This window comes from Lissotriton helveticus, chromosome 3_1 (genome assembly GCF_964261635.1).
Source record: "Lissotriton helveticus chromosome 3_1, aLisHel1.1, whole genome shotgun sequence".
In the NCBI taxonomy this organism is placed as follows: Eukaryota; Metazoa; Chordata; class Amphibia; order Caudata; family Salamandridae; genus Lissotriton; species Lissotriton helveticus.
In genome coordinates, this window is record NC_136061.1 from 372,900,692 (window position 1) to 372,916,629 (window position 15,938).

A 15,938-nucleotide genomic window follows, 5' to 3' on the forward strand; every position below is an offset into this window, starting at 1 on the left:
AATCCCGCCTTTCATCCATACATCCTCCCTTTCATTCATCCATCGACTCTCTCACTCATCCATTCTTACAGCCATTCTTTCACTCATCTATCTTTACACTAATCCTTTTAATCATCCATCCATCGATACTTTCAATCATCCACCCTTTCACTCAGTCCATCCATCCACCCATTCATTCTATCCATCAATCCATCTATCTGTCCATCTGCCGCTTCACTCATCCATCAATCCTTCAACACATCCATTCTTACGTTCTTCCTCCCACCCTTTCATGCAGTCCATCCAGCCACCCTTTTACTCATCCAACAATTCCATCACAGTGAGTGCAGAGTGCAGAGTAGTGAGTGCAGAGTAGTGAGTGCAGAGTGCAGAGTAGTGAGTGCAGAGTGCAGAGTAGTGAGTGCAGAGTAGTGAGTGCAGAGTGCAGAGTAGTGAGTGCAGAGTGCAGAGTGGTGAGTGCAGAGTAGTGAGTGCAGAGTGCAGAGTAGTGAGTGCAGAGTAGTGAGTGCAGAGTGGTGAGTGCAGAGTAGTGAGTGCAGAGTAGTGAGTGCAGAGTAGTGAGTGCAGAGTAGTGAGTGCTGTTGAGTGCAGAGTGCTGTGTGCTGCTGAGTGCAGAGTGCTGTGTGCTGTTGAGTGCAGAGTGCTGTGTATTGGCAATGTAAATGACAATGCCATTTATTTATGATTTAAAGAAAAAAAGGAAATGTCATGAGCAATGCCAATAGCTCTACCTTTAATGATGCCAAGACCATTGCATTGTAAATGCTTGTTTGCCCTCTGTGAGGGAGTGAAGGTTAAGCTGTTTTCTCCATCTTTGTTTTGTTCTTTTCACAGTGGCCTTATCAAGGTCAAACCAACATACTTTTTCCTGATTCTAAAAGAATAGACATAAGTTGGGGGTAAGTGTTCCCAGCTTGGAGTAACTTAATAACCCTCAATCCCCCAAACTTGTGATTTATTTTCTATATACCATATTTGTTTGCTAGAGATACTCCATAACATCGGGTATTTCTCTCTGTTCCTTCTGTAGGTTGTCTATTAAGTACAGTCCATAACTGGGACAGTCTGGAGAGATTCACCCTACATCTAAATACATATTTGATGTGATGAAATCGGTGAGGAGATTTGAGAACTCACAGTTGCTTTTTGTTCCATAGGTATTTTCTTATCCCATTCTGTTTTTCATGTTGGAGCTCTGCACTCTGGAAACTCCAGTTCTGCACTTTGAGTCTGTTATGACTTCTTCTCCCTTTCACAGAGTTGAAGTATGGCGTCATCAGTGTCACATGCTGACTTCTGAATTCTTTTTGGGTTTCACTCTTTTGTTACAAAGATGACTAACTTTCAAGTACGGAATCACAAATATTTGGTTTATTAATGTGCATGCTCTTCATATGGGCTTCACACAGCTGTCTTGAACACATGGTGATGGCTAGTAGTGACACCCACTAGGGTAAGTGTAGAAATTATCAATATTTGTAATGCCAGGGCAATATGATTTTGCAGCTTTGAGAAAGTCCAGGAGAACGAATCATGTGTCAGATGCAGTGTTTGGATCATTCTGTCTGTTACTCTGATTTTGAAGTAAACGAAGAACTGAACTTCTGTGGATGGTATCAATTTGTTTTCATCGGCCCATCACTCAACACGAGTTGAACTATCAATTTCTGTACTAGTGTGTGCTTGAGTGCTTGTTTTTTCTGTGGACATTGCAACACACCCCACTTGTGGGGTTTGTTGATCATAACCTGAGGTGACTCGGTGCTTAGCACAACAGCACCATTTCAACATTTTGCTTATGGACATTGTGCTCCTTACTACAGCCCATGATTCTTGATAGATGTGCAGTCACTCAGGCCTAGTCACCAATGTTTGATGTACATGATTGCCTACTGGACAGGACTGCTGGGGAGAGATAGAGGAATGCATGACACAAGTGACAAGAAATGCCAATAAGAACTTTCACACGGTTTGTACTGAATATATGTAGTGAGGGAGATACACCAAAGAACTCCAAACTGTGGGTGGAACTGAGCTTGGTAGTGGGGAACGTAATGTAAAATGGGCAGGGGAGGTGCCAGTCCGAGCTGACTGGAAGATACATGGACTGGTGCATGCTGGCTGAAAAAGTGGTGTACAATGGGAAAGGCTGCAGGGCCGGACCTGGAACCAAAACCGGCCCTGGCAAAGTGCTCGGCCCCCCCCCCCCCCACTCGGAGGGGTTGGAGCTGCCGCCGAACTCTTTGCCGGGCCGGTTTTCGGACTATTTTGTTGCAGGGCTGATTTTGCAGCTCTGCTGCAAAAACGGCCCTGAAACAAAAACGGCCCCCAGGGGCCCAAAACCGGTCCCCACCCTTGCGGAGCACCAGGGCGTTGCCCGGTGCCCGCAACGGCCAGTCCGGTCCTGAAAGGCTGCCCCAAGAAATGAGAAATAATATTGGGGTCTTGCAGGCTGTACCAAGGGCTATAGGACCAGACGGGGAACATGGGGAACCGAATGCACTTCAAATACATATGTGGGCGAGGAACAAAAGGGGAAGTGGTGAGCAGATACCTGCACATGTGACAAAAATACTTGTTTTCACATGGAGTAGGAAAACAATTAGAGATTTACTAAATAAAAGAAAATATTGCTTTTGAATAAATGCATCAAGACGTACGCAACCATTTTAAATTTACGGTTCTGATATGGTGGTCAGCCATGTTCGAATAGTAAACTAAAATGTTTTAAAAAATTAATAGAACAGCTTGCGCAAAGTACAAAACTGGATGCGAACGGCCCTCAGCACATAGTAACTGCGGTAGCAAAACAAATAGAAAGGAATCAGGAGAGCAAGGAGTAGGATGGGAGGTTAGTGAAAAGCAACCATGCAGGAGAGTGGGGAACACTTATAAACATGAACAAGCATATGCAATGCAATAGGTCTCGCATTAGGAAAGTTTGAGCTATTGGTATTGTAAATGACAAATGTTTTATTTATGTGTTGGTTTTGAAAATAGCAAAAATAATATTTTTGTCATTTACAATGCCAATAGTTTTAACTTTCACAAATGTGATACCTATAGCATTTGTAATGCAATATGTGTTGTTTTTACGTGACTTAGATGTATTGATATTACAAATAACAATGGCTTTGAATTTGTTTTAAAAATTAATACTCAAGTAAAAGTTATTGTAATTTATAATGGCAATAGCTTAAACTTTTATAAATAACTTTTGTGAAGATTATGTTCAGTGTATTTTATTGTGACGAAAATCTAAGAACAGAAGTGAAATATTAACAGCTTTTTGTGACATTTGTACTAAAGCTTGAAACATTGAGAGAACATATTTGAACCAGTTGTTGTTGAATAATTGCACAGATTGATGCTGTGGTGGCGCTGAGTGATGTTGTGGTGGCGACGAGTGATGCTGTGGCGTTTAGTGATGCTGTGGTAGCGCAGAGTGATGTTGTGGTGCCCCTGAGTGATGCTGTGGTGATGCGATAGATAGATAGAGTGAGGGCGATAGATAGATAGAGTGAGGGCGATAGATAGATAGATAGATTAAAGAAATGTGTCACTGTCTGCATTTTACCCCAAAGCCGGTAATCTTAAAAAAACTTGGAAAGTGCTATTTAAATGCAGGACTCCATTGTACTCCATATTTTGCCCCTTTCAGTCGTATAAAAGTCCACTTGTGACATCACTTCCTACTATGAAATAGCACCACACAGCGATGTCACAGAACATTAAATGGGAAGAGAAGTAAGGCATGCCATCAGGATACTAAAGCATATATATTTGTCAATAATGATGCAAATAATGGTAAAAACAAAACTCAAATATAAAAGACATCTTAGATATACACACATTAGGAAACTGGAAAAGAGATACCTTAGACAGCCTGACATAGTTTCTCCAGAAGGGCAAGAGTAGCAGCAGATCGCTCCTGGTCACCAGCCAATATAATCTTTATTAGGATACCCCTGCAATCTCAATATTGTGAAGATAACACTAATTTTGGGGGAGTTTCACTTTAAGAGACTGTAACATTCATATGGTGTATGTATGATTAACTAAAACTGCAGCAAGGCTCGTGCTTCAGCGTCATATCCGGTATAAGTAATCCGTGGTTTAAATAGGGCCACTTAACTCGGGCTTGTGGTCGGATGGAATGAATGAGTGCCGCAGACTGCTAGGCGGGCGCGTGGCCATGTCATGCAGTTCTCATTATCTGCTGGTCTTTTTTCAGCCTCTGCGTTAAAAACGTGCATCCAATTGCCGGTGGGAAGCACAGATAGGGTCCGATAAGCAAAGCAGGTGTATGCGTTAAGCTTGGCTGTGTCTCGCGTCGTCAAGAAGGAGCTGGCCAGTCCGTGAAAATCCACTGGCTAAAACCCAAGCATATCCTGATGATTTGATCTAAGGCCGGCTGGGAAAATGTATGGTGAAGTGTGGGCAGCAAGAGCAATGGGCTGTGAAGGTTCATGGAGCGGAGCAGCTGGGGAGAGGTACAGGCATGGAGGGGTGCGTAAAGAGACATGTGGACAGAAACAGGGAAAGGGAACTGTGCGGCCAGGCAACGGTATGGGCTCGGAGAGCAGTCCGCTGGGAGAAGGGCGGACAGATAACTGCGGGTTGAGAACAGGCTGGGAGACCTGCTGGCAGGAAGATGTGGTGCAGGCTTCGCCGTGAAATGGATCCCAAAAAAGACAAGCCTGTTACATATTGTCATAGTCCCTCTGTACATAGACATAGATCATGCTCCCCCTTTTGTGCACTACTAGGCTGCCATAATCATGGGCACATGCTTAAACCCCCTTAATATTGCCATGTCAACTTTAGCGCGCAGCGCCCAGCAGCGCATGCACACTATGCAGTGATTAACTGGCCGAACCACTCTGGGCCGCGGCGCGTCCCACAGGCATGTCTCCCCAACATTAGCGCATACGTGGCCAACACTGATCCCTTCGCGCCTGCGCGGATAGACCATGCCACACCTAACACGGGTGTTGCCCCTTTCCCCGTACCAACGGCGGCATATTTTTGTTGCTACATGTACCTTAATTACTTTATCACACAGATTGTAATCGCGCTATCATACTGAGCATACGCAAAAGACTAGTGTACAAATCATCTGCATGAACAGTAACATTATAATCACGCAATCATACTGAGCATGTGCGAGAAACTAATGTGCAAATCATGAGCATGAGCAGTAACATTATAATCACGCAATCATACTGAGCATGTGCGAGAAACTAGTGTGCAAATCATGAGCATGAGCAGTAACATAGCAATCGCGCTGTCATACTGAGCATGCACAAGAGACTAGTGTGCAAACCACGAGCATGAGCAGCAACAACACAAAGGGGTAGTCTTTCCACCCTGACTATTCCCACAGGTGCTCATCATTACCTTGTTAACCATAGTATAAAAGCCCACACGTCGACAGGCTCATTCTACCGGAGGACGACGGCGGGACAACAGGTACAAGGCAGGCACTGACCAGAAAGACTGTGAGTATGACAAACCTGACAAGCCTCCAAACAACAAACTGGGTAAGCGCTTCTTTCCTCACAGGTCCCTAACCCCTACAGCCTATCTCTTTTTCTCCCACAGGGTCATCCCCTTACCGCTTCCCTCCAGGAAGCCTTGGCTAATAACCCAAAGCGTAAGAACAATTTTCTTGCGCCCTGCCACACTAAGTCAACTTCTTTCAGTGTGATTTTCGTGTTTTAGCCACACCACGCTCCTAATTAGTCGCGTATTTTCACTCTGATGGTACCACCAGTACCATCACACCTAGCCGACTATAGTCCTCTCACCCTGCACTATAGATCCGGCCACCAAAGCATTGTTGACCATATGTCTAAATTGACTACTGACTCTCTCTATAAATGTTTTGTCCTTGTCCTTAATGTTTGTTTGTACAGGTATGCATGAGAAGGGAATCCCCCTCTCACATATAGAAAAACACCTTAGTGAGTGTATCACATAGTCTGTACCACAACACTAAGTCTGTTTTATTTCACTACACCTTTTTAAAAAACGGTCCTGAGGAAAGCCAGAATACTCTAAGGCACTGGCTGAAACATGCCGACCATCTGAAGGACGCAGGGGGCAGTAACTCGCCACCCTCACGCGTCCTGTAGCCTTACTTTTAACCGCTGGTGACGGCCCAGTTATTAAAATGTAATTTACCCTCGGGTACTGGGACCACCACCAAGCCATTTTAAATCACAACTCACTCAACCTCACTCACTGCACTCTCAGCAATATACCAGCTCCGCTGTAATCAGGCGTCGTAGCACACCCGGGACATACTAGGTGTCACTGGGTGGGCCCGATGATTTAGCATGCCACCAACTAGGTTGGTGGGTGAGGGCTTCATGAATACACCAACAAGGTGCCCGTGACAGAACTAATTAGAGTACTGCAACAATTTGGTCAACTTAAGCTAGTCCTCTTTGTTTAATCACATGTTTAATCACATATTGCTGAAACACACAAACATGCAGACCTTGGTAAAACTGAAAGAAGTTAATCACGCCTCACATATCCGCTCCTGCCTTTCATGCGCGTTTTCCCCACCCTCCGCCGGCCACCCCCGAATCTGTGCGAAAGTGAAAGCGTGGCAGAGCACGAGAGGAGACGGACGCGTTCACAGCCCATGTCTCCTAAAGCGCACGTTCACAGCCCTGCTGACGAGCTTACCAAACACATTGCAGACAATGGCTGTGACTGCGCGCCTTAGGAGACTCGCGCTGTGAAAGTGTGGGAGAGCGCTAGAAGAGACGCACGCGCGTTCACAGCGTGTGTCTCCTAAAGCGCGTGCATTCACAGCGCATGCCTCCTAAAGCGCGCGGTCACAGCCATTGACTGCAATGGGTTTATTATGCTTGTGCACCTGTCCTGTCCCACTTCGCTACCTACACTGCGACAATAAGTCTCGCTGGCGACAGCGATTCACGCTGCGACGCCAGCGAGACCTAAAAAGGGGACAGAGAAAGGAAAGACATGCTGTCAGATCACATTTGGAGGGCCACGGAATATGTAGGGGCTACCCGGGCTACTAAGCCACAGCTGTGGGGGCATGGGTCGTTTGCCTCTGATGTCCCAGGGTCCATCCTATTATGGCTGTGTACACTAGGCCAAGTAAAACCCCTTCAGCACTTGAGACTTGGTGGGCATGATGGGAGATTAGTGCAGGGGTACAACAGGCTCAGCACTGAACAGTTAAACAACAATGCAATAACATGATGGTCGAGCCCAGTGCTTATTTTTTACAAATAAAATTACTAGTAGTTTAATACACAGTAAAACTCAGTACTACACACTAGCACACAATGTATGTGATAGACAAATAATGAGTGCAAGGCTATTACTTTCAGGAGAGGACACTCCTGGAGGAAGCTGGCTCTGTATATACTATACCAAAGTTTGGTATAGTGGATCCCAAAAGGCTTATAGAGGTAAAAGTAGATAATACCTTACTCTCTATTTGTGGTAGTGTGGGCGATCAGTAAGGCTTTATCAGAGGGTAGTGTTAAGCATTTATTGTACACACTCAGTTAAGAAATGACGTCACACACTGAAATACAACTCTGACCAATTGTTTGTAGTAAAAATAGTTCTTTAGTTGTATTTTATTTTTAGAACCAAGCAGGACTTGGTACAGGTAAACAGTGTTGTACTTTTCAAGACAGACTGATCAACAAGCATGCTGGATGAGAATGACTTTTGTTACAGGTTTGTGAAAATATGCAAATACAGTTGAAATTACCTATGAATTACTTTTGATTACTGTTAAGAGTACTTTTTAGTTTATTTTTTCTACTCAGTGTGATATGCCTAGATATCACCCTGGGGCATTTCCTAGATAAAAGGTAAGCAAAACAGTTTTCATATAACCACAGTTTCTTATATTTCCATACAAGCACCCTCAACACTTGGAAGTTTTTCAGAGGAAAACAGTCAATGCAATCCTATGGCGAAAAACAAGGTTATCAGTTTGCAGGTAAGTAAACAGTCTTAAAGGTCGAGTTTCTGGGGTTAGAACAAGGGTTCCCCTAGGGTCAAGGATGCAAACAAAAAGCACACTCAGCAGCACTAGTGCGGCCGGGTGCAGGGTAATGAGGCCCAATATTAGCATATGGGGCTATGGGGCCTTCCGTTGGTAGCTGCTCTTGGGGAAGCCACTGAGTTGAGGGAGCAAAGCTACCAGGGTTAAATTCAGGGAAAAGGGGGATCCGAGTTAACACACAAGGTGCACCCACAGTGGCACAGATGCGGCCAGGTGCAGAGTGCTGATTTGGTGTCAGATGCACTGTTGTTTTCAATGGGAGTTTGCTGGTTCTGGATTTTTGGCTGCACGCTCGATCCAGGAAGTCTTCCAGGAGGAACCAACAGCTGGGCAGGTAAGGTGGAGGGCTCAGGACGGGACGTGCTGCTCTTCTCCAGGGCACAGGGCGGCTGGATACTGGGCCACTCGCGGTTGGGGGGCCAGTCTCCGTGCAGAGGCTGCAGGCGACGACGGGGAGTCTTGGAGGGGCAACCCATGATGGCCTTGGACTCTGGAGCACAGGGGGACCTACCGGGACTGGTGGGCCACTTCGACTCGATCCGTAGGCGACGGGTACAGTGGTGGATCCAGGCTTTGGGTTTCTTTGTGTTCAGCAGGCTCTGAGTATTCTTTGGAGATTCTTTTGAACAGAGCTGGTGTTTGTTGAAGGCAGTCAGCCCTCCCAGGGGTTCTGGAGGTTGATGGCTGCAAGACAAGGCAACTTTGGACGCAGGATCTCTGTAAAGTGAAGATGGGCCGGTAGGGCTGGGGCCAAGTCCTTTCTTCTCTGTAGTCTCCTGTTCTGTGCGTCTTCTTTCATCCTTTGTAGGTTGTGAGAATCTGCCTTCTGGGTTCAGGGCTGCCCCATAAACACTATATTTAGGGGGTGTTTTAGGGGTCTCAAGGCAGTAGCCAATGGGCTACTGGCCTTAGAGTGACTACACCCTTGGTGTGCTCACCCCACATGGGGGAGTGGGCACAATCCTTTATCCTGATTGGAGAGTGCCTGCCATTTGCAAGATTGCGGGCACTGAAGAGTGGGCTTCACCTCGCCTACCCCACCTGAGAGGTGGGGTTGGCAGAGGTGGGCTCACCTTTTAGGCAGCTCTAATTTTTAATGCCTGTCTTCCAGACAAAAAGTGAGTGAGACAAGAAGGGGGCCTGCTCCTGATAGCAGGAGAGGCTGGGGACCCATGTTACAAAGGCAGCAAGGCCTTTGAAGCTCCCCTGCCACTGTTGTAAACCATTTTAGGACACTATTGTAAATTTCCCGATTCATGCCTTATATAGGTATAAATCACTATGTCCTTCCATAGGCATAAGAATCATAACCATATTTAGACATAGCTCATGCAGTCCAAATACGGCAGGGCCACTTCCACTAATTCGGAAAATCTACAACGATTTCTTGGAAAACTCGGCTTCAGCAGCTAGGGACTTTCCCTTGCTCGAGGACTGACTTGTCCAAGAACTCATGGAGTTTTCAAATAACCGAGAGTCCTTAATGACGTTATTATGTCCACCTTTACGTCAAACTCGGCAACTTCAAGGTATAAATATGCCCACCTTGCCTTAGCAAATACACGGTGGTTTGGAGCGGTTCGACTATCTACTTGCCCGACGCCTCCTGCTACAGCAAGTGCCGAAGGAAGCCGAACCTCCAGCAGACGCACTGAGAGAGACGCTGTCTTTTCTCCTGCTGAGAAATCCAGCTCCAGTGTTTCCAAGCTACCCGTGCGGGTTGTTGGAAAATCGAGTCCCGAGACTGACTTTCTTCATTCCAAACTAAGGTACGGAGCTGATTAGACCCTAAGAGAAATCTTGGACAGATTCTTGGCAAAATAATACTATATTTATGCTACACCTCACTTACTTCTTCCCTTGTACTAAGCTTAGGTTAGGTACATCGGGGGAGGCGTATTTTAGAAGCACCAGTTGAGTACTTTTAGCCTCTGTTATTTATGTATGTATTTATCTATGGTTTAGGACCCATACAAATGCTCTTACAGTATTTTTTTCTACTCTTTATGCTGTATGTATTATATTTTACAACCAGTTTTTCAATTGTAGCAGTTCATTTCTAATGCTTGAGAAAGAAGACTGTTCAATAAAACCTTTTTATTGAAAACGCCCGTCTATCTATTTCTCTGCACCTCTAGTGAAACGAAGCATGCACGATTGACTGAGTGAAATATCTATCTATTGTTTCCACGACTCTGAAGATCAGTTTTATCTTGGGGAAACAAAGTGGTCATGTTTATGCGGTTGTCAGAAACGAATCCCTTCTTATGAATTCGAGAGTTTCTAGTGACCTCTGAGCTAGCTGGCACTCACAATTAAGTCTAATATATTCGATAGAGACCTAGTAGACCTCAGTCCTACGTCATATCTATAGGATATGTTATTCCAATGCGCAGAGCCTATTGGGAATATAGGAACTGCACTACACCACAGATGGCTCTTCCTGACCTTGGGGAGGTGTGACCACATCCGCCCAGGAAAGACTCTGGTTCTGGGCCCAGGCAGCGAAGTCTCACACCCCAGGGGTCCAGAAGGAAAATGCTACTTACCAGTAGGCATCTGTTCTTGCCATGTAGAGCTGCAGAGTTGTACACTTTTGCATAGATCGCCATCTAGTGTTACACTCGGATGTTTGCATGTTGTTTTTGTCTTCGAAGAAGTCTTGTAGTCATGAGGTTGGTGACTCCTCCTTCGGTCGACAGTGAGCATGGGCTTCGGCTCCATCGTTAGATTGTTTTTGCCACTTAGGGTTAGATGGAGTAGTGAGCAGGGGTGGTTTCTCCATTAGTGCTCTGGGACTGTGCCCAGATGACATTCTTATAGATTCCATGCACAAAAATTAAATAGATTGATTTATTTAGAGATACGATTGTAAGCAAATGTGCCTGACCAATTTATCCATCGCGCATTGCCTTTGGACAATGCGTGTGGATACCTGGATGCGAAGTTTGGGCATTTTGCGTTTTGGTGTGTGGCAAACAGATCTATTTCTGGGTTTCCGCACAGGCGAAATAATGGAAGAAGAACTTGAGAATGAAATTCCCATACGTGGATCTGTTGTGCTTGATGGCTGAGTAGATCTGAAATCTGATTGTGTACTCCTGGTAGATGTTCTGCCAGGAGATATATTTTTTGCGGACTGGGCCATCTCCATATGCTTTGAGCTAGGTGTGATAGCTGTAGGGAGTGTGTCCCCTTTGCTTCTGTATGTAATACATTGCTGTCATGTTGTCTGTACGGATCAGTACAGCTTTGCCTACAAGGTGCAGTTGAAAAGATTTCAACACTAGGAAGATTGCTAACAATTCCAGGTAGTTGAAATGAAATTGTTTTTGTTGGGGGGTCCAGATACGTTGAATGGTATGGGTTTGAAGATGAGCTCCCCAGCCGGTGAGCGATGCGTCTGTTGTTAGCACTATCTGTGCGACTGGCTCGAGGAACGACCGTCCTTTGGAAAGGTTCTGTGTGTTCCACCATTGCAGAGAGCGATGGGTGCAGTCGTCCACCAATACCAGATGTTAGCTGACCTTGAGCCTGGTTCCACTGATGAGCTAGGCACTCTTGTAATGGGTGTATTTGTAGTCTTGCATGAGGAACAAGAAAAATGCAAGAGCCATCATCCCTATTAGTTGCATGAACACTCGTGCTAGTAGTCCTAGCGCCTGTATAGCTCTTATCCTGACTGGGTTGGGATATGTTAGGGCTGTGGAAGTATTTAGTTTAGCTCCTAGATATTGTTGTACTCTGGATGGTTGGAGATGGGATTTGCCCAGATTTACTGTGAATCCCAGACTGTGAAGCAGTTGTATTGTACGGAGTGTGTGTTGAACACAGCTGTTTTGGGTTTTTGCTTCTATAAGCCAGTTGTCCAGATTAGGGAAGATGATATGATTGTAAAAAACATTTTCTTTTATTATTTTTGCAGCCCTGATGATGTCCATTTAGGACGAAACGCGTAGGCTGTTATCGTATGTGATTGTCATCTCAAGAATTGGATATATTGGAATTGGATATTTTGTTCTGTTGATCAAAAAGAAAAAAACGGAAAAATTGGATTAATCAGGAAATAAAGAACTTTAGGACTACAGCATTGGACTGAAATTTTTTGTGGTTAAATTTGGAGCACTTCTTTGTTCATTGTGTTTCTGGATCATTTTGAGTGGCTTGGACAGTGAACCACGAGAGGAGTAGAGTGCTGTAATTGAGATAATAATTGTTGGAACATATTGTGTAATAACACCCTTTTGCGTACCTGCTTAACCCCCACCGTCTTCTTTTTGAAATTGTTAGCTGACCTTGAGCCTGGTTCCACTGATGAGCTAGGCACTCTTGTAATGGGTGTATTTGTAGTCTTGCATGAGGAACAAGAAAAATGCAAGAGCCATCATCCCTATTAGTTGCATGAACACTCGTGCTAGTAGTCCTAGCGCCTGTATAGCTCTTATCCTGACTGGGTTGGGATATGTCAGGGCTGTGGAAGTATTTAGTGTAGCTCCTAGATATTGTTGTATTCTTGACGGTTGGAGATGGGATTTGCCCAGATTTACTGTGAATCCCAGACTGTGAAGCAGTTGTATTGTACGGAGTGTGTGTTGAACACAGCTGTTTTGGGTTTTTGCTTCTATGAGCCAGTTGTCCAGATTAGGGAAGACATGAATCTGCTGTCTTCTGAAATGGGCTGCCACCACTGCAAGGCACTTGGTGAAACCCCTGGGTGCCATGGTGACCCCAAATGGTAGAACTTTGAACTGGTAGTGTTGACCATCTACCACAAACCTGAGATATTTCCTGTGAGAGGGATGGATGGGAATGTGGAAGTAGGCGTCCTTTAGATCTAGAGTGGAGAGAAAGTCGCCTTGCTGAAGTAGTGGAAGCACTTGTTGTAAAGTGACCATGTGGAAGTGGTCTGATTGGATGTAGAAGTTGAGCGGTCTGAGGTCCAGTATTGGCCTGAGAGAGCTGTCTTTTTTTGGAATTAGAAAATAGAGGTAATAGAACCCTGTGCCTTGATTAGGCAAGGGAACTGGCTCTATTGCATGTTTTTGTAATAGTGCAAGAACCTCTTGTTTGAGAATCGTCAGGTGTTCTGATGACATTGGACGCTGTTTGGGGGTATGTTGGGAGGGATAGAAGTGAGTTCCAGGCAATAACCATACTAGATAATTTGTCTTACCCACTTGTCTGTTGTGATGGAATTCCAGGCATTAAAAACTGTGAGAGACGTCCCCTGACAGGAGTGGGATGACCGGGAGTAGCGCAGGAAAGTCACTGTTTGGTATTAAGGGAGCTGCGGGTGTTATGACCCCTGCCTCTACCCTTGTTGTTTTACCCCCTGTAACCTCCTCCAGTGTATCCGCTGGAAAAGGAGCCCTGGTTGGGACTTTTGTAGGATGGGAACGGGTGTTCTGTTGTATTTGTTTTGGAGCCTGCTCTATAGAAGGAATGCAGAAAGGAGTCTCTGTTAGAGGGTGACTGTAGAGCTCCCATAGACTTGGCAGTCTCTGTGTCCTTTTTTATCTTTTCCAAAGATGTGTCCACTGCAGGGCCAAAAAGGTTCTCCTGGTCAAAAGGTTGATTAAGGATGGAATTTTGTACCTCTTGTTTAAAACCAGATATCCTGAGCCTGGCATGTCTGCGTAGTAAAACACTGGTATTTCCTGCACGGGACGTGGTGTCTGCTGCGTCAAGCGCGCATTTGATGGATGTATTAGTGATTAGTTTGCCTTCCTGTATAAGGGTCTGGGTGTAGTTTGACTCCATGGTATGTTGTGGCCCTATTAATTAGTTTTGCAAAACCTGCATTGTCGTCTGGCGGAGATGGTTTTGAGGGGTAGAAGTCTGGATCATTATTTAGATCAGGATCCGTATTATAGTCATGCCATGGGTCTGGTTCCTGTGGTGTGTCATCAGTATCCTCAGCATCTAATGGCACTGTATCTTCATCTTCTTGCCCATCCCCATGTGCATCATCACTATCCTCTGGCTGTGGAGAATGTGGTGGAGAAATGAGTAAATTAGGGTTAATTGGTGAAGGGGGTGAAGGTGGTGGTGAAGTATTAGTAGCCATGTGTAATTTCTTTAGAGGAACTGGTGCCTGTGGTAAATGTTCTGTTATGTTATGTTAATGATGTTTTGTAAAGCGCTCGTTCACCGATTGGTTTCTTGGCGCTGGATCTAGACAGTGCAGGGACATTAAGCAGATCAATTGTACGCCTGCCTGTACAGCCAGGTTTTAAGCAATTTCCTGGATTTCAAAAGATCAGTACTAGACCTAATTTCCAGAGGGATAAAATTCCATAACTTAGGGGCCAGGGTTGCAAACCTGGCTCCTCCTTGTCACTTTAACTTAAAGGTAGGTGTTGACAGTAGCTGCAGATGGGACGAGCGAAGGTTCCTTAGGGGAGAATACCTGGAAATGAGACTGTATATGAAACTGGGACCCTGACCGTGCAGTGACTTGAATATCAGGCAGCCGATCTTAAATGCACAGCGTTGAGGCATGGGTAGCCCGTGCAATTCCCTTAACAAAGGGGAACCATGATGCCACCTAGGTTGCCGGTAGATCAATCTCGCTGCCTGGTTTTGAACTATCTGCAGCTGTTTCGTAAGACCAGCTGGTAAACCAAGATAAATTGCATTAGAATAATCTAGGCGTGACAAGACGATAGCCATTACACCCTGTATTAATGCTGCTTGGGTCAGTATCCTACTAATCTTTCTGATTTTATGCAGCTGGTAGGCACAAGAAGAAATAACAAAACCCACATGCGTTTTTTGTAGACAGGTCATTGGATATTATAACTCCAAGACTCTTGGCAGATGAAGAAGAAATAGGAGGGGGGCCTAGTTCTCCTGGCCAGTAGTGAGGGCCCCATAATTTCTGGCTGCCACCTGTCAAGATTAGTTCCGTCTTTCCTGGGTTTAGTTTTAGATGATTTCCATCCATCCAGTGACTAATAAATCGCATGGTTGACTGGAAAACCGAGACTGAGTGGTTTGAGTTATCAATGGTGAATAGCAGCTGTAAATCATGAGCATAATTTAAAGTAACCATTTTTATTTCCTTTAGTGACCTAAGAGGATGTACAGGTTGAACAAGTGTTGCTCCCCACATGTGATTCTTTGCTTAGGAGACCTAAACTGAGCCAGGTGAACTGCCTGGAATCGATTCTCTAAAAAGGAACATATCCAATTTAAGGCTGGTCCCTGAATGCCTGCTTCCTTGACACGGTCCACCAGGATACCATGGTCGACTGGGTTAAAAGCTGCAGATAAATCCAGCAGCACCAGGGCATGAGGAATACCCTTATCAGCGTTCTCTCGTAGGGCGTCCATTACTGCGGTAATGACTGTCTCAGAAGAATGAGTGGGACGAAAGCCCGCTTGATGCGAGTCAAGAAAATTAGTCTGTTCCAAAAAATTGGACAGGCACTTTGCCACATGGGCTTCCAGCATCTTAGCTAGATACGGGAGCAAGTAAATGGGTCGGTAATTGGATAATATCTGGGGATCAGCTCCTGGTTTCTTCAAGAGGGAGATCACGGTAGCCTCTTTGAAGGATTTGGGTACGCAACTTTGTACTAAAGAATCATTCAACAGGGCGAGGGCAGGACTTGGAAGAATAGTAAGGACCTCCTTTAAAACATGTGGAGGGCAACAGTCTGTAGGGGAACCAGAGCTGACTTTAAGCAAGAGACTGTGGAAGATCCTAACATCAATAGGAGGAAAGGTGTCGAGGGCGCATGAGTTTTTATATATGGAAGGCAAAGCTTCCTGGGCAATATGAATAGTAATACTGGCCTTAATGAGGGAGATTTTCTCAATAAAAAAGTTGTTCAGTTGATCACATAAAGCTTGTGAAGGAGTAGGC